This window comes from Gallus gallus, chromosome 1 (assembly GCF_016699485.2).
Source record: "Gallus gallus isolate bGalGal1 chromosome 1, bGalGal1.mat.broiler.GRCg7b, whole genome shotgun sequence".
Classification (NCBI taxonomy): domain Eukaryota; kingdom Metazoa; phylum Chordata; class Aves; order Galliformes; family Phasianidae; genus Gallus; species Gallus gallus.
In genome coordinates, this window is record NC_052532.1 from 90,060,218 (window position 1) to 90,088,145 (window position 27,928).

Below are 27,928 nucleotides of genomic sequence, written 5' to 3' on the forward strand. Positions count from 1 at the left end.
CTGTTGTAAGAAGGACATAGGGAAAGTGGTGGTAGTGTATTTGCAAAGTATTACTGAGTCTTCAGCTATTATGCTTCCTGAAGATGTTCTTTCACTATTTAACTTCTGCTTTTTACTTTTGTTTACGTTCCCTTTTGTATCTTCCTAAACCTTTCAGCTTTTAGCAACTGCCATGAATTAATGGAGTGTTACAAAGGAGCCCAACTACCTTTTGTTCCTACTGCAAATGAATTAAAGACCAAGACAGACAAACTCCTGATCTTTTTTTCAGGCTAATTGCAGAGATGTATTTTGGAGACAAGTATATCCCTGGTGCATGTTGACTGGAATTTAGGAGAAAAGCTTCTGATTTCACTTGCACCATCTGAATATTCTTTAGTTACTCTTTTTTTTCTTCTTCTAAGTACTACATATTTGTCTTGCTCGAGGTGACATCAACTATTTTATGTTTTTATATCAGATAAGCCATTGCAAATATGTACTAATTCTATTCTGACCAAGTTCAGGTTTATGCAATGTGAAGTAAAGTGTACTACCACAATCTGATGCACCAGCTGTGCCTAATTTACAGCTGACTGGCAGCAGATACTGCCCCACCCTCTATAAATAGAAAAGGCTCACAGAAGTTGTTGTGTTGCAGCTGGAAAGGAAAACCCCTGGGAAGCGAACTGTGAGAGTCTACTAGAGAAGCAACAGACAATGACGTGCCTTCCAGAGCTGGAGCAAGACAGAGCAGTGCTGGATCTAAGGTGGGAGCAGTGACATATCTAACAGAAGGTTAAGTGCATGTTCTGCTTGAGATGGCTAAGGAAATCTGTGTGCTGTATGAGATTTTGCTGCTTGCATCTAGCTTAAGGAAGCTGTTCCATGTTTGTCTGATACCAGTCCTGAGGGAACTATGAGAAGTTGGTGTGGAAGGGATATGATGACTGAGTCTGAAGGGTAACTATTGGAGTAGGAATACAGTCCCGTTATGTAAGAATTTTGAGGAACCCAGGAAATCAAATGATTGTACAGATGCACATGGTTTCTCTTTCTGTTTCTTGAGTAGGTTGTGTGTGTTATGCTAGTGTTAAATTGTGCCAGCTAAAGCCCTGTTCTTAGCAGGTGAGCTGAATGATGGCTTCTGTTTGCTTTTCTGTGATAGCCTGCTGTTCTTTGACTGGGATAGAATTAATTTTCTTGTAATAGCTTATATGGTGCTGTATTGGATTTGTTGATCATGCACCAATATTTAAATTATTGGCAGAGGTGCTTACGCAGGATCAAAGCCTTTTCTCATGCTGCTCTGCCAGCATGGAGCTAGCACAAGAAGCTGGGAGAGGTCAGGGCTAGAACAACTGACCTACAGTATACAGCGTGCTATATGGCAACATGTTGAACAATAAATGTGTGGTGATGGTTGCTGTTGCTTTGGGACTGGCTGGGCATCAGGCAGCAGGTGGTGAGCAGTTCCATTTTGCATCACTTATTTTTCCTTTTATTTTCCCCAGCTAAAAAATAAATAGATAAATAAACTGTCTTTATTTCAACCCATGAGTTTTCTAACTTATGATCTTCTGATTCTCTTCCCTCATTGGCTGAAGTGGTTGTGTGTCTATGTGGAACTCAGTTGGTTGTCGAATTTAACCTGTAATGTGTGGTCTCCAGAGCTTTGTTTGCTCTTAAGAGTCTCTCTTAAGTGTTCATTATTTTTTTTTTTACTAAATTGAATTGAAACCATGGAAAATCCTGGCTATTTTAATTGTGTACTGAATTTTGGAGAGTTGAATGTACTTAATGTTTGCTCTTCACACTTCTTATTCCTTGTAAAGATCTCTAGTCATGTCAATAAATTACTACCTGAATAGTCAGCCATCTCATTTTGGGAACTGAGATGGAGGGGAAAACTTAAAGCGGCAGCAGATGTTGTTAGCACATTGTACTGTCGCTTCTAGAGAACAAGTCCACCTGGTAACTCTGAGGGACATTCTGGATTTAGCTGCTTAGAGTTCCAGAGGCTGGCTCTGCTGAGACCCGTGTGTAGTTAGCAAGATCACATGTGTGGTGCTTAATTACCAAGGGTCTTTGCAGACACCACCTGTTAATTAGGGTTACTGACAAATCTCCCTCTAAAAACAGCCATCTCTAATTGAGCCCTCTGCAGCTTCAGCAAATGCGTAGAAGCTGTGGTCTGAACACTGTTAAACATTTAAGTACTGAATGCATTTTTAAATCTGTAAATGCAGTCTTCTTTACATATGCGTTTACTTTGTAGCTGTTCCCTATGCAAGTACACAGCTTCTTCTGATAAGCTATTTCTATAACAAAATCAGCAACCAGAACCCTGCTGTTAATACTCTAGATAGCACATGTAGATGACAAGCCATATTTTTTTCACTCCTAGTTGTTAAGTTGGTGATTGTTTTATTATCCTCTCTATAAATTATATAAATCTAAATGGAAAAAATTAGCTATCTAAAAAAGCTAATTTATTTGTATTTTTTGCTAAAAAAAATCATTTAATTTTTTATAGGATCAAATGGTTAAATATGAATTATTGCACTCTTATAGGTAATTCTGAGCATTTAAAATGTGAAGTATAATTACACCAACTTCCCTATTGGTTGTTTCTTCTGAGTAGCCTGGCATTGTTTATCTCCTGTATCTAAGCAAATTTGTTACTGAACCATTAACATTTTGTAGTAGAGATAAAAGCATAGATATTGATATACCGTGTTAATGTTGTTCCATTTAGTCAATTCACGTTCCAAATTAATTTTAGTATTATAATTAATATCTAGCTTCCCCTTAGAACTAATATCTAGAGCCTCTGACTTGCCCTGGAAATGAATGTTAATAGGGAAACCTAGTCCAGCTGCTACTTCTTATGGGTGTCAAGGGCAAAAGGTGAATAATATCAGTAATTCTTGTAAAGAAGAATTACAGGCGTCCGTAACCATCTTAGGGTAGGTGATACTGAATAAGAGCATCAATAGTTTCCTGGGGCACATCAGGCAATCAGTGTCCGCAGGTATACATCCGCCTCTTTTTCTCTTTAGTATGTTTGGAGCAGTATTTCCGGAGGCTAATAAATGTAGGGGCATATGCAGCCTTTTATTTTACCTTTTTTTTTTTTTTTTCCCCCCATCTTTTCATTTGTAGTTACAAGTGGGAGATGGTGCATGCGGTAAGTTGTTCCTTGTGCGCTAAGTGTGTAGGTGTGTAAAATCGGACCGTGTATACCTTGACTCTCCTTCCTGACGCTTCTTAAATCTGTATGGTAATTGACTTACTCTGTCAAGTTAAACATCAAAAACACTGGAGGTGGTAGGAAATTGATTGCAGTTTAGGGTGATCTTGACTGTGCAGTCATGGTTAAAAAAAAAAAAAACTTGCCTAAGCTATAGTAGGAAAATCACTTAATAAATCATCACTGAAGGAAGAGGTTATGGTTTATTGGAGCTGTACTTAATGGTGAATCACTGTTTGGAACCACAGAAAATCTTGTAAGAGAACTTCCATTTGCAATCTATCAAGCGGTTAACTTCTTGAAGATAGTAGCTGGGTTTACTTAAAAGCATCTTGGGTTACTGTGGATGCAAATTAGCATCTCTTTTAGGAGTGAGCACAAGTACTGTACTGAGCAACATTCCCTTTCTTTACAATTTGTCCCATGCAGAGTACAGCACTAATTGAGCAGAGGGGGAACAGGGGATAAGATTTTCAAAATAACCTGGCTTTCTGACTTCCATGAAATACGTGTTAGGAGCATGATGTAGAAGCACCAAAATTAGGTCTCCAGCTGTGGAAAGTGCAGTCCTCCCTTTTCCCAAGGCAGTTTTCTCTTATTAGTGTTGCTGTTTGCTACAGTTGGTGGAATAAGATTGAGTTAAAGCGATAAAATCATTTTGACGTGAAGGAGAAAAAAGATTCTCTCCATGTTATTAGAGAATTTGTACTACTATCGCAATTGCATGTCTATTAATATCCGTGTATACCGAAGCTGGATATTGGAAGGCTATAGAAGAAGAAATTCATCTCAGTTCTTAAGCAACAGAAAAATATATCATGTAGCAAAACTTTTTTGCTGCGTTATGGAAGTGGTTTTCCCCCATTGTGCTGTTGGAGGTTTCCTGTAACAAGCATGCTCGCTTGACCTCAGCTTATGCATGAATATCTGCCATTTTAAATGGTGCCTGTCTTGGAAGCACAGGCGTGAGAAGCTGGAGTGGGAAGGTGGAGATGGAGTTGCAGAGAGTGTTGTACAACTGTTCCATAGTTATTGTAACAGCTTTACTGTATCTGTGCACACAGCTGTTCCCCATAAAAGACACTCCTAACTTAAACTGCTTATAGCCGTGTTACACAATGGATGTCCTAACTCTATTATAAAACTGCCCTGTTTCTTCTCTCTAGCCGAGCCTGAGTTAACAGATGATCTCTGAAATCTTTAGTTGACGCTCAGCAAATCTGTCTTGCTGTTTTATGTGCACATATACTTATTTGTTGTGGTTTTTTTTCCTCCTATATGTTTAACATTAATAAGTTACCCTTCTAGAACAACTGATAATCTTCCATTTTGCATTAATTCTTCCTGAGAAAAAACTCAGGAAGGAGAATTCAGTCTTGCTCTATTCAAAAGACCAATGAAAGAACATCCCATTTCGCAATTTCTGCAAATTTGCCCACTATTTATCTATAAAAGGATTGGTTTAAAATCTTATATATTCAGAATACTTTTCCTCCACTTGCCCTATTAAGTAGCCATTGCTGTCGTGCTAGGGAGGAAAGGATCTTGATGTGATGTTTCAGCCACTGCAAGGATTAGTTTTTAAATCCTGCTTATTGCTTACTAAGGCATGTTTTCCTAGTATGCTTCCATGAAGGTACTACGTACGTGCTAGTATTATATTTGTGCTTTACTGATGGCTAGCTATTGTGGCTGACTCATCCAGCATTGATATCAAGATTACTGAATGGATATACAAGAAAAAATTGTCTGGTATTCCAAGAGGATATCTGAGAAGTGATTGGGGACTAAGGGTTCTTATATTTACCTTCCCTTTGTTCAACCACTACTCTTCAAATCAAAATCCGAGCTTGCATGTTTAGATAAAACTCTTCTGCTGAACCAACTCTCTAATTGTTATGCAATTTAATATTTAGAAAAGATTTTAGTTCTAGTTCTACCCACTTGCATCTGGATGGACTTCTCATTAAATGACTTCTGTTTATTTGCAGAAATACAGCATTACTAAACGCTTTACTGTGAGGCTGATCCTTTTTTATCCAAAGTAGAAATAGCATCCTTGTTTGGATGCCTGGGACTGAAACAGAGGGCTCTCTTGTTTCCTCTACCCCCATCTTGTTTATGGCGGATGTATCCATCTCCTGTTAGACGCTCATCTCTAGGATTTTTCTCACACAGTTTGTAGGGAAAAAAAAAAAGACCACCTACCTCCTACAGCATGTGCATCTGAGACCAGCAACTTGACAAATGCAGTGGCTTGTGCAAGAGGAGTCAGCACACCCATACAGGTTTTTTTTTCCTGAGAAATTGCAGGCCTTTCTTAGAAACGTAAAGATGAAAGCCAACAAAAGCCTTTTTTCACATAGCAGAAATGCAAAGAATAATATTCAGACCCCCTGAGTGCACTCTGCTGGGTCACTGAGTACAGCAATATTGTGCCATAGTCCAGCTGTGAATCAACTTCACATTTGTCCCTTAGCTGCTGTGTATGCTGCTGACAGCTCTTGCTCTCCTCCTTCCTCTGCTTCTTCCTACCTTCCACCAGCCCTCTGCATCATCTCTGGTAGCTACAGGACTAACAGTGAGAAATATATTACTACCTGTCATTGTTGGTATCTGTCACTAACTGTCCTAAACCACTTGCATAGCACAAGTATGCGGGGCTGAAATTTCCTAGTAATTTTGGTTTTGTTTTGTTTGCCTTTTTTTGGGGGGGGCGGGGGGAGGGTGGAGTGGGTTGCCTGTTACATCTCTGAAGTCCTCCCAGTCCACCTGAAGTCAAGTGCTCCTCTCTCACTTTAAAATACTTATATCACAGACTTCTGCACAAGTGTAACTCATAACAACTCAACTATTGGACTGAGTTCAGCAGAGAGTGACCAGAATGGTTCAGAGCTGGAGTGCTCAGCCTGTAGAAGAGGCTGAGGGAGCTGGACTGGTTCAGCCTGGGGGAGAGATGGCTTTATGGGGGGTGGATGATGGCAGATTTCCCCTACCGGCATGGATTCTGTCAAGCAGGTGGATCCTGACTCTTCAAAGCAGTAGATGATAGGAAGATGAAAGCTAAACTTAAACAAGAATTTCAGGCTGCATGTAAGGGGAAACATTTTGCGCACTAAGAAAGTGAGGTAATAGAGCAGTTTTGTAGCCTTCAACCTTGAAGGACTTCAAAATCAAACTGAACTGAGGCCTCAGTAACCTGGTCTGATCCCATGGCTGACCCTGCTCTGAGCGGAAGGTTGGACTAGAGACCTCCAAACTGAATTATCCTATGAATCACTTTGTGTTAACAGAAGATGGATGCAGGTTTTGGCTGTCAGCCGTTATTAGAAGAATGAAATAGGAAATTAGTTTTATTATTTACATTGCTTTTTCTGATATCACTTTGAGAGTTCACAACCGCAACTAACCATTGCAATGGTGATGAAATAGAATAAACGTTTGTGGGGAGTGTCTGCTTGACAGACCAAAGAAAGTCTTTCTCATTCTGTAGTCCCTGTAAATGTTCCACATCACTTATGGGCTTTCCTCCAGTGGTTTGATTTTTTTGCCTCATAAACCTTGCTCTGTGCCTTTGACACTTGAAGAATGGTACTCACATATTTGAATTTAATGCAGTCTAGTACCAATCACTTTTCTGCCATGTGCGAGTTATGAAGGGTTAGGAAGGGCAGCAAGGATATGTTACAACATTAGGTGGTGCAACAGTATGACAGAATTTCATCTTTGCAGATCTTGGTCCTCAAAGTGTTTTTTTAGTTGTTTTTAAATTGCTAACAAAACTCAGTTAAAATGGTATTAATCAAGTGTGGAGGCTAAATATGTTAATCTCATGTAATCCTTGTTCCATCCCTGATGAGAGGAATGCTAGCCAAACAAGCGATGCTTTATATTCAGTTATAAATGAAGCTTGGAGATAGCACTTCTTCCAAATGGGAAATCCTTAAAATGTTGACTGTGTGCTTCACTTTGAATGCCAGCTTTCCTCCGCTTAACTAACCAAACCATAGCAAGACAGTATTACTGAACTCAATATCGAAATGTTATTGCTTAATTTAATTTTAATGATCCAGTGTATCCAGTGTTCAAAATAAAATAAGAAATATTGTATTAGAAAAAACAGTGTGTTCCATGAAGCAATCAGTTGTCTTAAACGTACCTAGGGATGTTGGCTTAAAGATTGACCATCTTCCAGAGAGGATGGATCTTTGTGGCTACCTACAACTTCTGATGTGGGTTACTGACTTTGTAGGGTATGTCTTCGGTTTTGACAAAGACTTGTCATCTAGTAGGTGTGTTTAATGCAGTATATCAAGACATTTAACTTTTATGAGCACTTTTAACAGATGAATTGTAGTTGCCTTTCAACCCAAACATATCTAAAACAACAGGAAGAATTGTCTCCTCAGCAATGTTTTCTAAATAATTTAACAAAACTTACCGCATTCAACAGGAGGGAGTAGCATATCTTTACTCTTCTTGTTTAATGGCAACCCTGTTCAAGCCTGAGGTTTTAAAGTGCTACCACATAAAAAATGATAAATAACAGAACCAAAGAAGATATTAATATCAGCAAGAATATAGGCTCTCTACTTTTGCAGTAGAAATATGTGCTTGTTTTTTATTGTAGTCTTATGGCTGATTTTACTCTCTGGCTTATAGTTCTTTCTGCTCATCAGTTACCAAGGAACTGTTTGCTATCTTGTTTTTACCACCCAGTTATAATTCGTCTGAAAAGGCATTTCGTTGTCACAGGGGATGAAAAGATTCTTGTTGAAAGCCTTCCTAAACCATCACTGACACCAGTAGGAACACTGCTTTCTGCTGCTTCTAATTATTGTTTCTGCAAGAACATCTTAAGAAATTTCTTTATGTGAAGACAGCATGCGTAACAGACGCAGCAGCACATCTCTGCAAGTAGGAGCTATTAAAGAGAGCTGTACTCTCACTGACTTCACACTAGGACAGCTTTACTTAAGTCTCACTGATGTTATCTCATACTATGACACATGATATCAGAATTATTCCCTTCAAAGTAACTTCATGGGTAACAGGCATAACTGGGCTCAACCAAATAATCTGCAAAATCGCAAGCACATGGGATGCTAAATTCCTCTCTGTACCTACCATTCCCATTGATGGTAGTATCTTCCAGAGGCAAGCTGTTGTGCTATATGCATAGCCATGGATGTGAAACCAACTGTAGCTGAAGAAGGAAATATTTTTTCCTGTACTCCTTGAATTCAAAGTTTAAGGAAAGGGCTGGATCTACATTCTGTCCCTTCCTTCTGTGAAGAAGTGTTTGTGATAGAATCTTGTTGTAAGGAGCAGAACCCAGATTTAAAATACAGGCTCTGAACAGCATGTCTGCTTTGTTTTGTTCTTTTGTTTTGTTTTTCTTTTTCCATTGCTGCCATTTTTGAAGGTTTTTCAGGTGTTCAATATCGGGGAATAGTGATTGTCTTCCAGGCCAGGGAAATGCTGTGGCCCTCACTGGAAGGGCACAACATTTTCAACTTTCCCAACACCCACAGAACTTTGAAACAGATGTTAATTACTAATGTCAACGGTTTAAGGGCTGGTCCGGCCTGGTTCTGCGACTAGTGGGGCGGAGGGATTTCGCAAAATCCACGCCTCCAGGAAGGGAAACAGGGGACCCCAAAATAATTAAAAACAGCAGCAACGATCTGAGGAGAAACAAACTAATTTACTAAATATAGTATCGGAATGTAAGATAACACACTGTAATACAATATAAGTCAACAATAATTGAGAGAAAGATTGTCCGAGAGCCAAAGGCCTTACGCTAATACTGAAGCCTTGCGTGCAGTCGGGCGCAGCAGTAGCGAGCCGATCCGACAGGGAACACGGCGAGATGAGAAGAGGGACAAGTCAGATGACCTGCGCCCTTATATCTGTTCCCTTGAGCAGGAATGATAATAGTACTCGAAAAGGCTCTTGGGGAACGTAGTAGTTCTTCTCTTCCAGACAGGTACCTGGAACTAAAGCATTTGCTCCTTAACTCCCAGTACACTGCATGATGTTATGATGTGGAATACTGATAACCAAAAATCATAAAACCATGACAACTAAACAATATAGCATCGATTTGGAAAATAGTTTCATTGCTGATTTAGGTTTTTTAGTTGTTTGTCAGCAATTTTACTGCTGTTCTCATGTCTGAATATTAAAATTACCATGAGTAAATGAACACAGTGTCTTATCTATCTAATTGTTCTTGAATTTTGATCAAGTGTTTGTAATAGCAAAAACCAACACTTTCAGATTTGATTTGTTCTCTGCTTTCTCCTGCTACAAACAGCAGGCTGTTCTGATGAAGCGTCATGTTTTTGAACTATGAGTAAGCAGCTGAAGAGTTTAGTTCTGTGTCCATTCCTCAGAACCGACACAAATAAAATTTATCTTGTCATCTTCCTTGGGTAAATTCAGCTGAGGCAACCTGAAGACATGAACGGGAAGTGCAGGAAACTGCAGTGAGACCTGACTATCTGTAATACAGTGTCTCTCATTTAGGATTAGCTGTTTCTGCAGGCTTCTAGAAAAGCTGTAAGCTTCCTGCCATAGGCAAGAACCAGATAATACTGATAAGAAAAACTTACACATCTAAGCACCGGTAGATTATCTGCATTTGAAAGAAGTGATGTCTGATATTCAGTTTCCTTTTCCTGTTCCTGCTTTCTCTTTCTGCTCAAAACGCAAGAAATGCTTCACATTTTGAGAGTCAACTCACAATGTACACGATGCCAGATTTTTTTTCAGGGATTGCGGAAACACACTCATGCTACATTCAAAATAAGGTTTAGAAGTTTCAGAACAAGAAAGAGAAGCTTACACCTTTCCCTTTTCTATGTGAATCTTGTAGAACTAGTTTGTTAGATTTAGCCAACATAGAAATCCCAGGTCAGTAGGGGAGGAAAAACTGTATAATGTCTATGCTGCTTAAATTTCTCCAAGTAGTCCTTTAAGCATCTGCATTCTTAGACATCATATTTTAGACATACCTTTCTCATGTGTAATTTGTGTTTTAGCCCCTTGCTCTTCCAAACCTGATAGAGGTGACATGTAACGCTTCCGTAGCAATGCAGCAAGAGATTGCTACTTGCTCTGAGAGTATGTAGTGCTCTGTTACAGATTCTGGCTGTGACCGCCTCTGCAAAATGTGTTTTAAAATGCTTAACTGATAATAGCCAGTGTCTTTAGTCCTTACGTTAGTCAATTATGCTTGACATAGTAGTTGAATATCATTAAATGATTTCAGAGAATCAATCTTCTAAAAAAAGAGAGGAGAGAATTGCTTTAATTTTGCAAAAGTAAACATCTTGCTTAAAAGAAAATATAAAAAGGAGAGGTGGAATGTTTCAAGATCTCCACATACTGCTGTAAGTCAGATCTATGGTAACTGTATAGTAGCTAGAGTTGCAGCTTCATCACTAAAACTTTCAGACGAAGTTTGCTGTCAAAATGTATTTCTTTCTGGCTTTCTCTATTTCCACATGAGAATAAAGCTTATTTCAGTCTATACGTGTGATTTTAGCTATCTGATGCATCTTTCTACTGCACGTTTTTGCGGTGTCCCTAATCTCCTGCACCCTCTTTGTTGTGTCTTCTGTAGAAAAGCCACAGTCACAGAGCAAACTTGCAGAATCAGAAATTAGAGAGACAGACTAAGCAAAACAAAGAAACTTCCAAAACTTGCTTCCTACTTAGTAGGACATCATAGGGGAGCTTGTGTCAGCAACAAAACCAAAATCACAGCACTCACTGATGTGGAATGTAAAATTGACTTGCTAATACAGGCAAATACAGTGGGCGGATAGCCATGTCTGTCTGTGACACACATCACACCCTCATACATGTGATGGCTTCTGCCCCTTTGGCCGCATTTAGGTGGACACCATGGGTTCAGGGAACAGCATTACTCTCTTTGCCCTCCTGGCTGCCCACTCAGCTCCTGCATTGTCCATTGCAGCTCAGCCTTTGACAGCATCAGATGCCTAGGTGAGTGGCTCCCCATCATTTAATTTCCTTTCCTAAATGTGCTACACCAAGATTACATTTCACAACAGGTAGGCAAGTTCATCTGTTGCTTCCTTGCATAGGCTGTGCTACCAAGAGACAAGCAGTAAAAATCTCATTTATTTGGGTGGTGCTTTTGAGTAGTCTTTGCTCTGTGGCACTTATATCTGAAAAAATTTGGAAGCAAATTCTTTTTCATTTTTTTCCTTTTTCACTTGCTGACATTCCAGGCACAATTTTTGGCACTGGATGCTGCAGGAAAGCTTTCAGAGCAGGCAGGCCATCTGTGGGAATGGGAATCAGCAGCTGAGACAAGAGTGGGCAGAGAGATTTTAATATGATGCTCATTTTCTTGGGACTAAATCAACAGCTGTCTCTCCTTTATTTTTGAAGCTTTCCTGATGACTTGGACAATCTAGCTTCCCCCCCCCCCCTCCACCTTCTGTGGATGCTTTCTAAGATATGCAGAACAGTTACCCTTTGCACCCCTTCTGGGATGATTTTGTACCTCTTTAAATAGTGGCTTCCTTTCTTGAGTGCCCAAGGATAAAACCGTGGTGCAAGGATGCCAAGTTTTTCCAAATAGAGCAAAATAAAACACTACAAAATTAATGATGGATGGTTTATTGGTGGAAAACATACTTGCGTTTGTCTTTTGGTTTGTCTGGAAACATCACTAATATTTTCAAGAGCACAGAGAATGAGCACTGATGTTAAAAATCAGATTGTATTTTGCAAGTGCATCTTCTTGTTTCCACTTCAGATTTTGGAAGCTGAGCTTTACAGTTTCAGTTGTAAGGCTGAATAGCATCTCATTTTAGTGGACTGTTGGATTTTATCCATATTTTATATGTTTTTTTCATTCTCCATTTAGCAGTGCACACATCTTGCTTGATATTTTACTTTTCTTAAAAACTTACTCCCAGCAGTCACTATTTTTTTTTATTCTTAGCTTTGTATGTTTGTCATCTTGGAATACTTATTTGTTTTGTAGTGCTGAATATCTGTGCTGGAAACAGTACTGAGGAAAGAGATGGTGTGCTGGCACCGTTCTAATGTGATCCCACTAGTGTTTCATGGTGGAAGGGCATGCATGCAGCGTAGGCTGGATGAGTGCCAGAGGCAGTGTCCTCCCTGTGTATCGATTAGCACAGGGAATGGCCAGATATCAGACTTGTTTCAAACACTTGATGTGTATATATATTTTTGCTTGAGGAGGGGTTTGTTTTACACAACAGCTGAAATTATTTTAATGTTCTCCAAAAGACATCAAATCTTATTACCTGTTAGCTTTATGGTTTACTCTTGCCTTGTGTGCGTAAACTTTAAAATAGCTTGAGCTGATTTCTGACTCACGGGCCCTTGCTTTGTCTTATGTTTTCAGACAGAGGTTAAGATCTTTGGTCTATAAAGCTTTTTCTGGCAAGAGGAATTAACTACATCCCTGAAAAGCCTTAAAAAACCACTCAGCAGTGTATTTTCTATCCAGGTCATTCAGAGGAGAGGAGACTATTTAAAATGTACTGCCACCCGCCCAGGGATTTCACCAAGATGTTAAGCATGCTTTACAGAGCTTGCCTTTGAACCATAAGTGTTTGGTATGTGGCCTGTGTTATGGCAGGTCAGAAGCATGGGGATTTCTGAGCCTTCTGCTGCTGAGAATTAACAGCCTAATGCTCGCTTCTTAAGCGGATGGGGCTTGCAGTCTTGTTCAGGTGGGGGACAGGGGAAGACTGTGGCCTCTGAGTGAGCACAACCTGCCAAGGGTGGGATAAAGGGAGCTCGTGAGTGCGATTGAGTATCTTGCTTGTTGATGAGACCCAGGAGCCTTTCGCTTTTGGAGGGCGTCAGGCCCCACCCTGCAAGAGGAGGTAGCATCTTGTTCATGGAGAGAGAACTAGCTCTTTCCCCTGCTTTTTCTTTGCTCCACCAGTGTTCGTTAGCTACAGAAGACTCGCCCAGTTGTGTTATCCCCAGCATCTGATAAGAGGAGCCAAAAATGACTTGAGTGGTGTTGCCTTCCTGTAGCAACCTGCAGACCGGTCCTGCTCTTTGCTTATTCTACACCTCCCTCCAGGAAAACAGGTCCATTCCTTGTACCTTCCCCGTGGATGTTGGGAATGTCATTCTCCAGGAGTATCTAAATACCTTTTATTATTTAAATGTAGAATAACACTGGAAGAGTCTTATGTTGAGATGGCAACTAGAGGTCAGAGTTGGAGGTAACTTGCTGCCTAAAGCTCTAAGAAAGCTAATGAGACAACCAACTTTATTTTTGGTTGTTTGGTAGGTCTTGTCTGTGCTATTAAAGGTTGTTTGTTAGTTGACAGTAGAACTTCTGTTATGGCTTTATGATTTTGATTATCGATATTCCACATTATAACATCATGTAGCGCCCTGGGAGTTTTATAATCTTGTTGCTGCTGTTTTAACCCTGTGTCTGAGCCACTAGAAAGTCTGTAGCCTTTTTTTGTGTTAGTCTTTCTCCATATGACTTGCATAATGAATTTATCTCTTGATAACCGCTGGCTGTGGCTGCTTCCCTATCCTATGGTGAACTGTAGTCCTTGGCAAAGCAGAACAACCTGACAGTATCTTCTGTGGTTGTATGTGCTGTTGTTCGTGTCCTAGAAGAACTGTTTTTCAAGAGAATTGCGAACGAAACTCAACGAAAATGTATCCTAGTGATTATTTCTGTGGTGTCAAACCAGGATTGAAGTCTGAGCTTCTTCAAGCATGGAAAAGGGATGGCCTCAGGAAGAGTTATAACAGTTATAGGAGGGTTCTTAGAAATGTGTAGGTGTTAACATTTGTAAGCATCTAGTTTTGTGGTTTCTGTTGTGTTGTTGTTAACGAGCCTGAAAATATATTTCTCTGCTTCCCACTTGATTACGTGTCACTGATAAATCAGTGAGCCCCTTTGATCCTAATTTCATTCAGTCATGTGAGTGAACCAGTGTGGTTTTTTTTTTTTTTTTTTTTCTTGCAACATTCGCTTTCTTTTTCATTACTGCATTTTTACAGTGATGAGTCTGAATTGATCAGAGCTTTTTTGGTAACTCTGTTCACATAGTTTTCATCAGTGAGCATCCCCAAACAGTAAGATGATGTTTAAATTTGAGGAGATAAACTGGACTACTGATCTTTTAAAGAAGGCAGCATTTTCACTGGGTAGAAATGGTAGGTATCTGCAAGAAAATCCTCTTTTCTTGCCATTGTAGGAGAAGGTCTTTCTACTGTTTTTCCTCTGTCCAGTTACTTGCTGTGGCTCTTAAGCAGTGCAAATACTGTAACGCAAGGACGCAAAGGGATTATATTTTTTGCCTCCTCTTCTCAGGATTCTCCCAGTGTAGATTGATGCTGAAGGGTCCAAGTGGGTGGGTCTTTGACTTTCTCTCATTCCTGCCTGTGTCACTTGTGCTCAAGAAAGTTTAATGCATCTCTTTACCTGACCCAATTTGCAAGTAAAGAGAAGACCTTCTGTAGTGACCAGCTACATCTTTTTGGGAAGTGTGACATGGAGTAAATTAAAAGTATAAATCATATACCATCTGTCACGGCACTATTTCTTTTTTTTTTCTGTCTGTAATATATTTTTCTCAGATCACTTTTTTTTTCCTTCGAGTGAGAAAAAAACGTGACCTATTTTTAGAGGAATTATGGAATGAACAAACTTGTTTATGTAAACGTCCTCCTTCATAAACCAGCAAATTTTGAAAAGTGAATTTGCTTTTATTTCCCTAAGCTGAGGTTTTCACAAGCCATTTCAAACTCTTTCACTGTAATTTTCATATGATATTGTTTCCATTGATTAGCACAGTGTGGGGTTTTGTAATTTCCAAAATAACCATACTTTTGCTACAATCTGAAACAACTGATCTGCAGATGAGATGTAAACTAAAATGGTGACCCTTTTACTTTAATGGCTGTAAGCTTGTTTCAGGCTGTTCTTTCTCTCACAAAGTCTTCGTAGCGTTGCCGAAGCAGCATTTGCTTTTCCATAGGCTGTGCTTTCAAATGGATAAGTTATTCTATATTTGTCTTCAGTGTGTCAGAATTAACCTCACATTTGAGTGGTGTGTTTAGGTATCTTCAGCAGTTGCAACATTTGCAAAATACTATGATTCCAAAGAAATTAATAATGTAACTTCCTATTAATCAAAATAATCTTTGTAACTTTACTTGTCTGTGTTAAAGAGCTTCTATAAATGTCATTTGCTTAAAGTTTCATACATCTCTATTTTACAATTTTATATTATCAGTAGATGAAATAAAAAGGCTTGTAGAAATGGCTTCTGTCTAAAGAGTTTCAACAAATGGTGAGCCTCAGGTTTGTGGTTGGCATGACTTCTGATTTTTGCACCCTTAGGGCTTTAACTTTTCAAGCTGTCTGTAACTCAGGGCTAAAACTATTTTCATACTGAAGCTGAGATTCTGACATAGCTATGTGAGTCAGTACCTGAGGAGGAAGAGAAATGCCAAATTTTGCAAGTCTTTCTATGAGGAACTGAGCTGGCAGCATTCTATTCAGTGTAGATCATTTGTGCCAGCCGATTTAGCCTCAGGGTTGAACATATTATTTCAAAAAGGACATAGGGCTCACAATCAATACCTTGGGGCCAGCTAGCTGCCCTACTACACTCCCTGGGCTTGATCCTCCTCCCATTCAAGTTGCTGAGAAAATTCCCTATGACTCGAATAGTGTGAGATGAAAACCTTTATGTGCAGTTCATACTCTCATTTTTGTGCAGAATTTACCTGAAATACATTAGTGCATCTATACATTTGAACTTTGAAAACAGTTCTTGTATGTTTTTTTAAATTATTATTGATTTTTTTCTTAATTCCAGCAATTGTGGGTAAGCAGGAATTCTTAGAATCAAATACGTCAAAAGAGATTAATTTCCCTTCTGAGCATAGAATCCAAGACCTCTATTCTGAATGCATGAAGGATGATCATTTGTAATAGGATGAGTAAAGCTACTCGCAAAGCTGGCTTCAACACAGGCTTTGGTACCAGAGTATTTCATACCAGCTCTTGTACAATGTCCTTTGAGAAACTGTAGCACATTGGCCATCCTGCTGTTGATAATACACAAATCTGTGTACTAATGATGACTAGAGTAATATATTATGGGCATTATTTTGTTCTGCAATAGTAAATTATCATTTAGTCCAATAGTAAGAGGAAAATATTTTACTAACAGTGAAATGGTTTGTTAAGTACCTCTGTCTGTTCATGTGACAAGTTTGCTGGCTGGAAGTGTTGGTCTGCCTGAGGGTAGCAAAGCCTTACAGAGGGATCTGGATAGGTTGGATAGCTGGGCTGAAGCCAATGGGATGGGATTCAACAAGACCAAATGCCGGGTCCTGCACTTTGGCCGCAATAACCCCAGGCAACGCTATAGGCTTGGGGCAGAGTGGCTGGAAGACTGTGTAGAGGAAGTGGACCTGGGGATGTTGATTGACGCTAGACTGAACATGAGCCAGCAGTGTGCCCAGGTGGCCAAGAAGGCCAATGGCATCCTGGCTTGTATCAGAAATAGTGTGGCCAGCAGGAACAGGGAAGTAATTATTCCCCTGTACTCACCACTGGTGAGGCTGCACCTTGAGTACTGTGTCCAGTTTCGGGCCCCTCACTGTAAGAAAGACATCGAGGCCCTGGAGCGTGTCCAGAGCAGGGCAACAAAGCTGGTGAGGGGTCTGGAGCACAGACCTTATGAGGAGCGGCTGAAGAAGCTGGGATTGTTCAGTCTAGAGAAGAGGAGGCTCCGGGGAGACCTTATTGCTCTCTATAACTACCTGAAAGGAGGTTGTAGTGAGCTGGGGGTCGGCCTCTTCTCTCGGGTGACTAGTGATAGGACTAGAGGGAATGGCTTCAAGCTGCACCAGGGAAGATTCAGGCTGGATGTTAGGAAATACTACTTCTCTGAAAGAGTGGTCAGGCACTGGAATGGGCTGCCCAGAGAGGTGGTGGAGTCACTGAGCCTGGTGGTGTTTAAAGAGCGTTTGGATGTTGTGTTAAGGGACATGGTTTAGCGGGAACCATTGGTGATGGGTGAATGGTTGGACTGGATGATCCTGTGGGTCTTTTCCAACCTTAGCAATTCTATGATTCTATGATTCTAAGTTGCTGTCTAGGTGCATGCACACATGTAGATGGCACAGAGTTTACCAAAACTCCAGCACTTGTGGATACTAGTTAAGGTAGATTGCCCTGGAAGCTTACTACCAGCCTCAGTAAGACTTATACACATGCCAGATTCTGCTGAGCTCTCCTTTGTTCTTTCCATTTGAAACTACTGTGAGCTACATAAGGAATGAAGCTCAGATTTTGATAGATGGTAGAGGAGAAGATCCAATTCTAAAACTGCTTTCGTGATAAATGTTGGCATCCTCCACTTGTCTAGGTAAAAACTGTGGCAGTTTTATTCATGCCCTTCAACTACCATTTGTGTTAAACAAGATGTTGTGCCCTCAATTTCATCCACATTCTTCTGCTCCTTGGCAATATTTATAGGTCTATCTCGGAGCATCTATTAAACGTCTTTATGTAACAGTAATCTGTTCTTTCAGAGAGAACAGAACTAAACTTCTTAATTCTCAGGTTAATTAAATTATTGGTCAACATTCTACATGGCAATGAAGGAGTAATCCTTACATCATAGCATTCAAATGTCAGTGTCTGCTGCTGGATCTTGTAATTTTGAAGCATTTCTTGATACATAAAAAGCCATCTGGGATGCAGTGAACTTTACAATTGTAAAGCAAGAAGGTTTTGTATTTGCATAGTACATCTTACAAATTGTTTTCTATTCAAAGTTGTTTGGAGAGTTGAAATGCTGAAAGGCATTTGTATTGAGGTAGCTTAGATAAGTGTGTACTTGCAGTGTGTTCAGCAGTGTGCGCATGCAGCCCAGAGGGCCAACTATATTCTAGGCTGTATTAGAAGAGGAGTGGCCAGCAGGGAGATGGAGGTGATTGTCCCCTTCTGCTTGGCTCTTGTGAGGCCTCATCTGGAGTACTGCATCCAGGCCTGGGGCCCCCAGTACAGGAAGGATGTGAAGCTCTTGGAATGGGTCCAGAGGAGGGCCACTAAGATGATCAGAGGGCTGGAGCACCTCTCCTATGAGGAAAGGTGGAGGGAACTGGCCATTCTATGATTCTATAAACTAGATCAAATTCCTTCATTGCCTTAATTAGAACTTATACTAGTGGGAAGAAAAAACATTTGTTTACTTATTATTGAGAAACATCTATGAAAAGAGACTAGGTTCCATTGTCTTTCTGTGCTAGTTTATAGAATGTCACCAGGTAACCCTATGCTGTTTCATTGTCCATGAATAAAGGTGTTGGAAAACATTTTCAAAAATTGTATATGGAATGTAGCTCTCTTTTTCTGATAGATGGTGACCGGGAAAAATAAGAAGACAAACTCTAAAAGTCATCTGTTTTGACTGGAGATGGTTGTCTGGATTATTAGGTAGGGATGCACATTCAAGCTGGTATGCATAGCCATATGCTGCCCTCTGCACTTACTCTTGTACGTTGTCTAAGGAGAAGCACTGCCCAAGTGTACAGGGGCTGTTTAATTCCTGAGCTAGGCTGCTGATTGCTTTAGGCTGCAGAGCTATTGTAATGGAGGTGCTACAGTCACAGTTAACAGGGTAGGAGTTTTCTCCTGGCAATTTGGCAATTTCCCATATCCCTGCATCTTGACATCTTTGCACAATTACTCTTTCCTCCTCCATACAGTCTGCTTAGAAGTATTTTTATTATTTGTCTCAGTCTTCTACTTCTTTTCGCATATTATTGCAGATTGCCAACATGTAGTGTGCTGCCAAATGAGCTAGCTGCAAAGAGAAGCATATGGAAAGCCTTGTGAAAACAGAGGGAATATTCTCAAGACCGCAGTTTTAACAACTGTACTAACAGTATGCACTGCTATGAAGCTTTGTGAAATAGCTGTTTCCACTGGGGAGAGATCAGCCTTGGCTTAGAGCTAGGAATAAATGAAAATCTTTGAGCAGTGTGACCAGGTCTTAGTTTGCAGAAGGCCCTGTTTTTCTTCCTTGTTTAGCTGAACTCAGCAAAATTCCTGCCTACTGCTCATAAGCCAGGAAGAAACAGATTGCTTTATACGTGGAAGGAATCTGAAGAATTTCGTATCAGTGCTTTTAAAATTGAAGCCCTATCTAATTGCAACCCTGTCTACTTAGCAATGCATTTCAGCAAATATCCTTGGAAAATTCAGGTGATCTATCTTGAGATAAAACCTGAGTGATCGCTGTAAGTGCAGGAGTCAGAAAATTTAAAGACTGGTCCAAAGTACTGATAGCTATATTTACTTTTATTGTGCGGGAATTGTGGTTTGGTGAGGTAATAAGTACTTGACTCATAGCAATGGCTGTTTTATGAAGTCATGCATTTTGTAGAGTGTAATAGGTTGTTTAAATCAAAAATCAATCTCTTTGTAGTCAAACCTAGTGAGTTCTAGTTCCTGTTTTCTCTTCTTCAACTGCTATGGTCATCTAAACATACCCGGGAAATACTGAGAATGTGTTAGTTAGGTTTTGTTGATTGTTGTTGTTGTTGCTAATTATTTTTTAATTTCCAAATTGGAACTAGGATGACTGATATCTTACTTTTCCATAGTGGCTTCTAAAATGTTTTTTAACTACATTGATATGAAGTATTGCCTATTGATATCTATACCTCAAAAATATTTCATTACAGGTTGATAATATCAAAATTTTATTTCTGATTTATTTCCAATTATGTTGGTTGCTTGGCAGTTATTATTTCCCTGTACTCCAGTACTACTACCGGTATTCTGTCTGCAAGTTCAGTGTATTGAAAACTGGCTAAGGCTGTTCAATAGTCATTTTTCAAATTATATATACATATATATGCGTGTAAAATTCCAGCATGAGGGCAGTCAGACACTGGAGCAATTACCCAAGTGGGTTTGAAACATCAGGCCTTGGATACGCTCAGGACTTGACTAGAGAAAGCTCTAAGCAGCAAATTATAGTTAAGCATGCCTTTAGCTGGGGCACTGGGCTGGTAGATTCCAGAGGACCCTTCCAGCCTGAGTTCATCTGAGACAACTGAGTGTCAGGGTAACACTTTTATAAGCTGCAGCAAAGAGGGTAGAAGAAGTCCTTAAAAGCAGAAGAGACACCATTGAATGTAACTAGTTACAACAGTCTTCTCTTTTTTGAATAGATTTTTCTTTTTTTTTTTCTGGTACCCACACCTTACAGTGACTCAGTAATAAGATGCTGCTCCATCTGTGCTGCTTTGTTTGGTTTTTCCTTTTGTTTTAGAGTCGAGCAGATATGGGCAGGGATAATTTTGATTTTCTCTAAATGAAGCTCTTGGCAGCTCAGAAAAGAAGAGACAGTTCTAGTTGGCAGGATGCTGTTGAACGCACAGGAAGTTCAGACATTAGAGATAGCAGATAAAAATGAGTGAAATCCAATTAGACAATAGAAAAATAGAGCTGGCATGTGTGGATGGCAGTGAGAGTTCTGCGGAGGTCACTGCTTTGACCTCTTTTGTTTCTGGCCAGCATCAATGACCTAGATGTGGGAAATAAACTAATTGAATTTGCCGATGCCACAAAATCAAAAATTGAGGTCACTGCTGAACAGCAGGTAAAATTCAGACAGGATTTAGATCTAATATTTAAGTGGTCTCAGAGAGAGCAAATGAAATTCTATGTGTACAAGTGGAAAGCAATACGCATTTGGCTTCAAAATAAATTCATGAATACGAATTAATGGGATTGAACTAGAGTGAGAGAAAATTGAAAGCAACTTTGGAGTAATAGCTTACACACAATGCTGTCAGGCCATGTGACAAGGTGGTGTGGTGCACCTTTGAATGTCAAAGAGAAGATCCCTTAAACTTAGTATTTAAAAAAGAGCCTTGGGAAAAGCAAGGAAGTCTCAGCAGTGTGGTGAGTAATACTATACCGTTAATAACCACTTCTTCCTTGCCTGCTAGAAAGACTCTAGATTACTGTTAGTCAGTGGGGTGTTTGTAAGAGCACAAAGAGTAAGAAAAAAACATGCATGTGTATTACTGGGGAGAAAGGAAAATCTCATAGGGGAATTATACTGGGGATAGATCCCTTGAGCCACTCTTGGAGGTACTTCTGGAGAGAGAGAGCAATTTTCTCCTTAAAAAAAGATCATGAAATTTGGAAGCTGATTGCATTAATTTGGAGTCATCATCTTTCTGGGTGGGTTTAGATTTCTAGAAACTCACTGGGAACAGTCTTCTCTGCATCTCTGAAAAATATTCTGTTTCTTGAACACCCAAATGCTACAGCATGCCTTCATGCATGCCCCTAGTACCTCTTTTGTCCATTTTTTATTGCACAATGTGAAAGCCAAGCAGAGCTCTTTAAGATGAGCTAAACAAGCAACCCTGACATGATTCTCTCAGGTGGTCGATTCTGTCTGCACTCTGACAGCAGTGTGCTTCTGTCAGAGCTTGGCACAGCACTGGTGCTTCCTAATGGGTAGCTGTGTTTGAAGCCCCTGTCAATGGTCAATAGCAAACCAAAATCTTAGTGTTCCTGATCTGCCTCCGAAGTGTTCCTGTATGGAACTTTTTGTTTGGCTGACTGGTTTGCAGTTGAATGAAGTTTCACATTTAATTTAGGTTTTCTTCCCTTCTGGAAATTCAAACCAGAATATCCTTGTCCTCATAAGTAGGAATTATCTTAATGTTTCTAGTATAATTTTGTTTTTTAATCTGTTGTTGAAAATGTGTCAATCCAATCCATTAAGTTAAATAACTCTCTTTTATTTTCCTTTGTTTGCTTGCCTGGTGACAAACTACTGACTTTGCTGTTGTGTTGGAAAGAAGGATCCAGGTAATATTCATGTGTCCAGTGAGCTTTAGAAGGCAGGAAACTGATATCCATCACATTCTTTAGTATCTTCTGCTGTAGTTAAAGCCATTAAGACACTTCGCAAGCTATCAGGTACTTCACCAAATATTTTATTCTGTTGTGGAAATTAGTTGCAAATATTCAGTACCATTTTCTTTTTCCTGTGCCAAGCTTCAGTAGTGTATATTCTGTTTGGAGTTTTTAACATTGCAAAACCTGCATTACATTCCTCATGCACCCAAATTGTTTTCTTCTGAACAATTTGGGTTCAGATTGCATATGCAATATTCATCTCATAGCACAACAAAGAACAAAATGTTTGTGTTGCTGATGAACAACTCAAGGATGTCCGTTTCAAAATAAATTCTGCAAATCAAGGATACACAGAATAAGTAATAGACTATTGAATTTATTATACTTTGTTAGCTCTCTGGGATTTCATGGGCCCATCAGTGATCATCTCTGGAAGGCCCAAATGACTGATAATGTTGCTGTGAAGTCTCACAAGTTGAACCTTGGTTTGAGTTGGTGGCTTGGGATCTTCTCTTTAATCTGCAGTAGACTCATACCTTAGATCATAGAATCATAGAATGGCCTGGGTTAAAAAGGACCACAATGATCATGGAGTTTCAACCCCCCTCCTGTGTGCAGGATTGCCAGCCAGCAGACCAGGCTGCCCAGAGCCACATCCAGCCTGGCCTTGAATGTCTCCAGGGATGGGGCATCCACAGCCTCCTTGGGCAACCTGTTCCAGTGCATCACCACCCTCTGCGTGAAAAACTTCCTCCTAATATCTAACCTAAACCTCCTCTGTCTCAGTTTAAAACCATTCCCCCTTGTCCTATCACTATCCACCCTCGTAAACAGTCTTTCCCCCTCTTGTTTATATACTTTGCAGAAAATCTTTTACAGCTTTCAATTTCTTGTTCTGTTTTAGCCTCTACTATGAAAATAATTTCATCCTTATTTCCTTAGGTTTCATCACTGTTTATATGATAGTTTTACCATCTTAACTGAATTTTAAATGTCAGTGGTTCTATCTGACAGCATCTCCAGTAGGGTTTCTCAATCTTTAAAGTGCAATCCAATCTCACAAAAGTGAGGGAAAATCAGGTGTGTTTTTTTTGTATAGGAGAATAAAAGAGTTATATACAGTAAGTATAACTGTGTAAGTACAGTAAGTAATTAAATTCAGAACATCTCAGAGCACAGTTAGTTGATCTCTGTTCAGTTGCAGTCAAATTTTTTTCTGTATGTGATATTCACATGCTTCTTCTGCTCCACGTCTAAGTATTTGCTATTAGACAAAATTAGAGGCTAGTTAGCTTTCTGTTTTCACGGTGAACAGCATATGATCTATCTGATTTTGTAAGTGTACCTTAATAGAAAAAAAAAATCACCAGTTTTCTGATACATAAGTAATTAACTTTTAATTTCTCAGTTGTGTTTTTATGAATATTTCCTTTGCACATATGTCATATTTGTCCATGATAATAGAATAATGGTAGATAAGCTCCGTCTCTCGCCCGTTTCATTCACTGCTATCTTCGCTTCACTTTGTTTCTTCCCAGTAGTCTGGGGAAGCCCTCCCTTGAAGAAATGCAGAAGAGTAGAAGCAGGTAGTGTGAAGTTAAATGCCATGTATCTAACCAGAAAATCTTGCTTCTTTCAATATTAAAAAAAATAAAAGGCCTTTGCATATATGTCTATATGCATATATCTACCTGTACACACACGCATATTATCTAGGGGATGTAAAACAGGCTGCAAAACCTAGTGTCTGTCCTAGCTGCTTTTGATGGATTAAAGGCTTTGAACTCTCTCCTGCAATCAGTATGTGGCATTTAAAATATGGTTATACAACCATCAAGCTGATGTCGCTTTGATTAGAAACAGAGTCTGTATGCAATTATTTTACATGTGCCTTTCACATACTGCATTCTCCATTATCTTAGCAAGTGCATTTTATTGACATGGTCAATGAGATCAAGCAGCCAGCTTCTACCTGTACATCCTCTATTGTGACATGGGGCATTGTGCTGCAGCAAAAGGAATAAGTAGAGTTTCTGTTTATATTCTTCTTGGTAGTTTGTGCTTGGCAGTGGATAGCTAGAACAAAAAAGTATGAACAAGCAATCACATTTCCATGTTGAAGAGTACTAATTTTTCCAGGAATGTAAGAGTCAGTCTTTTTCATTAAAAGCACTCATTTAGTCTAGTTTACCATCTCTGATTGCTGACATTGCTGTATTTGCTGTATCCATTAAGTACATGGGGAAACTCGGCAAGTTTTCTAATATAACAGGAGGAAACAGTGCAGCTATTTTCATTCTTCATCCCTTCTTCTGAGACTGATCCACTGAGCACGAGTTACAGTGATTGTTTCTATCTTCCAGGTAATTATGCTCTAAAGCACCAATCATATACAACTTGCTGTAGTTTTTTGGCTGTGGATTATTATTATTTTTTCTTCGTGAAGCGTGTCATGCCTGGAGATATGGTGTATATGCAATTTGAGATCAAATTAATGCTTAAACAGCATGGTAAGATTAATGTTCCTCTTACGTTATGAAGTGCTTTTTAATTCCCCTTGGAATAGCTGCAAATGCAGTTTGAACACAAATGCATTTGTTTTTGCTGTAGAGCAAGTAAGCATAATTTTATTTCAAATGTGCTTGAGCTGCTGTTAAAGAATGCAGCATCCAAAAAAATAAAATAGATGAGAGGTGAGAGTTCATAGGAATTGTTTGTGTGTGTGTCTGTGTGTGTGTGTGTGTGTGTGTGTGTGTGTGTGTATTCTTTCAGATTCAGTGCAGAGAGTAAAGGTATTTCTCACTAGCCCTAAGAGAACTGCATGTATTCCCCTTAGAATACCCTGATGGTGCAAGATGAAAGATACAAGCTGCTTTATATTTCCTTCTGGGTGAGGACTCAGAATCTTTCTGTTAATGAGTAGGGTTTCTCAGAACCATACCCCCTGCCTGAACATAGAGGCAGGGTCACCTCGGATCTAGCAAAAATTGTGCATCTGCATTTTAAGTGCTACAAAATAGGTCTCAGGATTTAGCTTTTTCTATCGACTTGCTGAAGGCTGAATTCTGAGATTATAAACTCTTTGGGGGGCATAAAAACCTCTCTCTCTCTTTTTTTTTTTCATCTACATGAAGGATGCCAAAAGAAATCAAGACTTGTTCTGCACTACTTTTACAATGCTTTGTCTGTGACCAAAAAGGAGTCTCTTCAGGTCTCTCTTAGAAGCTAGTCTAAAATAATAAATGTTTATCCTTCTTATACTGGGGGGCAGTGAGGGGTGATAACTGCTAATAAGCAATTGAAAGAGTTTTATGGATGTAGTTCATTAGGTATTGTAGAGGAAGGGGAACCACAAGTAAACTTATTTTATACTGACCTTCGTTTTTAACACTTCAGTTGCTTCAGTCTACCCACGTCATTTGGAGAATTTTGCAGTGTATTCATCTTACTAAATACCTTCAGTCTGCAAGTTTTTTTTCTTTGAAGATGAGGATGTTGGCCCACCACACTCTGCAAATTTTTTTTTGTTTGGCTGCCATTTCTCTCCACCTTTTCCCCTGCACACAACTTGAGTGGATCTAATGTTGTGGCTCAGGTTTAGACTCGCTTCATTTTCCTTTATTTCCCTTTGTCACACACAGACCACGGAAAACTTTGAGCTGCTGATTCTTTTAGTGTTGCTTTTGATAATGTGAGGTGATATTGCATTTGTAATAAAGCTATAGGTCAATGTAAACTTTGTGGATTTCAAAGTAGATATTCCTTAAAGCTACTGTAATAAATTTAGGTATCATAGCTTAAAAAAAAAAACAACCAACCAAACAGCTATTTCCTCTTGTTGAAGTCCATGAAAGGAGGCACAGAAAAGTCTGTACTTGAGTATTCTTTTTTTCTTCTCCTACGAACATCCTCCACCCCATTATAAACCAGTATCAACCAGCTCCTACCTAAATGTCTAAATGATGCACTCTGAGTAGCTGGAGATTAACACTTGTATTTTCATCTGCAAATATAATGCCATAGCAAGAAATCATCTTACTGCTTCTGTTTGCTGTTTAAAGAATGTGATTACAGTTGTGTGCACAGGAGCTTGTAACATTAGGTTTCTGGTAGTCTTGGATCACTTCAGCAGCAGATAACAGCAGCAATCAAACAGAGAGAGATAGCATGTATGTGTCATGCTTTCAGATTTTAATTTTTGGGCTATGGTTTGGAACATTTCTTAATAAGATTCTGAACAATTTCTTGATTATAAATGCTTTTGCAACAAGTTTGAGGGGTATGAAAACATCCCATTCCAACTGTAGCATAAATATACCCTAGCACTCTATTGTGCGCTTTTGCAAATGTTTCTCTCTCTGTGAAGTTTTCTAAGATCTGACATTGTTACAACTTCATTGGTTGGTATTAAAGATTCTGAGGTTCGGTAAAAAGAAAGATGTATTCAATTCTAGAATCTGATATATCTAGTATTTAACATCTGTAAGTGCAAACAGTACCTCCTGACAGGAGAGCGCCTTTGATTCTCTCTGAAACTCTGAAAGTCAATTGATGTTGCAAGGGCCAGGTATCTCTGGAGATCAAGTGCAGTACCAAGTTAGAACTTGGAAGATGTATGACGTTTACTTTCCTGGCAGCAATATGAAGAAGACTTTCCCTTTTTGTTCAGTTGTATTCTTTGCTTTTTGAAAACCATTGTCTAGAATGGAAAAAAAAACAAAAACAAAAAACCTTGTGATTTGTGTCTGGGTGATTCAGGGAGACAAATTTTGGAATTCTTAAAGTCTGTTCAATTTTGGGAAATGCTGCGAAATGTTACTCTGGTGATAGCTGTGTTATTTCTCCCATTTGATTTTTTTTTTCCTTCTTCTCTTTTAATTGCCAGATGTATTTGAATCAGAACAGGAGATGTACAGGAGGATTTCAAACAATTCTTCCCGCTGGGTTGTTTCCTAATCTTTTTGGTATTGAATAGGAATCATTCCTGACTACCAAATTAGTCAATCTGAGTTTTAGCAGATTAGTTCCTTGCTTATAATGGTTTTTATGTGTGTGCATCCCACTTCCTACCCTCAGCCAGTCTGCTATTTTTTTTTTCTCTTCCTTTAGGAACTGCTTTAGCACAGGTAAGGGCAATGTAGAAAAGAAAACAAAAAGTAATTATGCACAATTAACGTGGAAACTGCACTTCTGGTATTATATTCTATTATATAATAGAATATAATATTCTGGTATTACATTATATAACAACTGGATATATTATATCCAGTTGTTAATATTGATATTATAATTATGGAATAATTTGAGAGTATATTCAGACATCTCCTTCTCCCTTTTAACTCATTACTTTGCCTTTGCTTGTCTATTCCACTTTTATGTGAAAATCATGGTATCATATAATTACCTAGGTTGTAAAAGACCTTTGAGATCAAGTCCAAAATGCTTCTGTAGTTACAATCTGTGCGCATTTCTCTCTATAAGCACATATTTGTATTGTTTTTCATGTACATGTGTTCACATTTGGTCAGTGCTTAGCAAAAGAGCAGCAAAAAGAGAAGCAAATGAAGTATTACACTCTATTTCAAAAGGAGGAAACTCCTTGTATGAAGTACATTCCTGCTTTTTAGTGAATGGGCATCAAGCATCTGTCTTAGCCTTCCCTATTTCTTCTGCCCTTATGTAAATAAACAAAATAAGAAAAAATCAAAGGAGGAGAAGGG

At 39.2% G+C, this 27,928-nt stretch overlaps 1 long non-coding RNA gene across 4 annotated transcripts in view; it reads left to right on the forward strand.

Annotated features, from left to right (window-relative positions):
* LOC112532804 overlaps positions 1-27,928 on the forward strand; it is a 240,632-nt gene that overhangs the window by 17,762 nt on the left and 194,942 nt on the right. For all 4 annotated transcript variants that reach the window (XR_005842234.1, XR_005842235.1, XR_005842236.1 and 1 more), the window contains exon 2: positions 641-749. This is a non-coding gene — a long non-coding RNA (uncharacterized LOC112532804). The remainder of the gene's footprint in view (positions 1-640; positions 750-27,928) is intronic.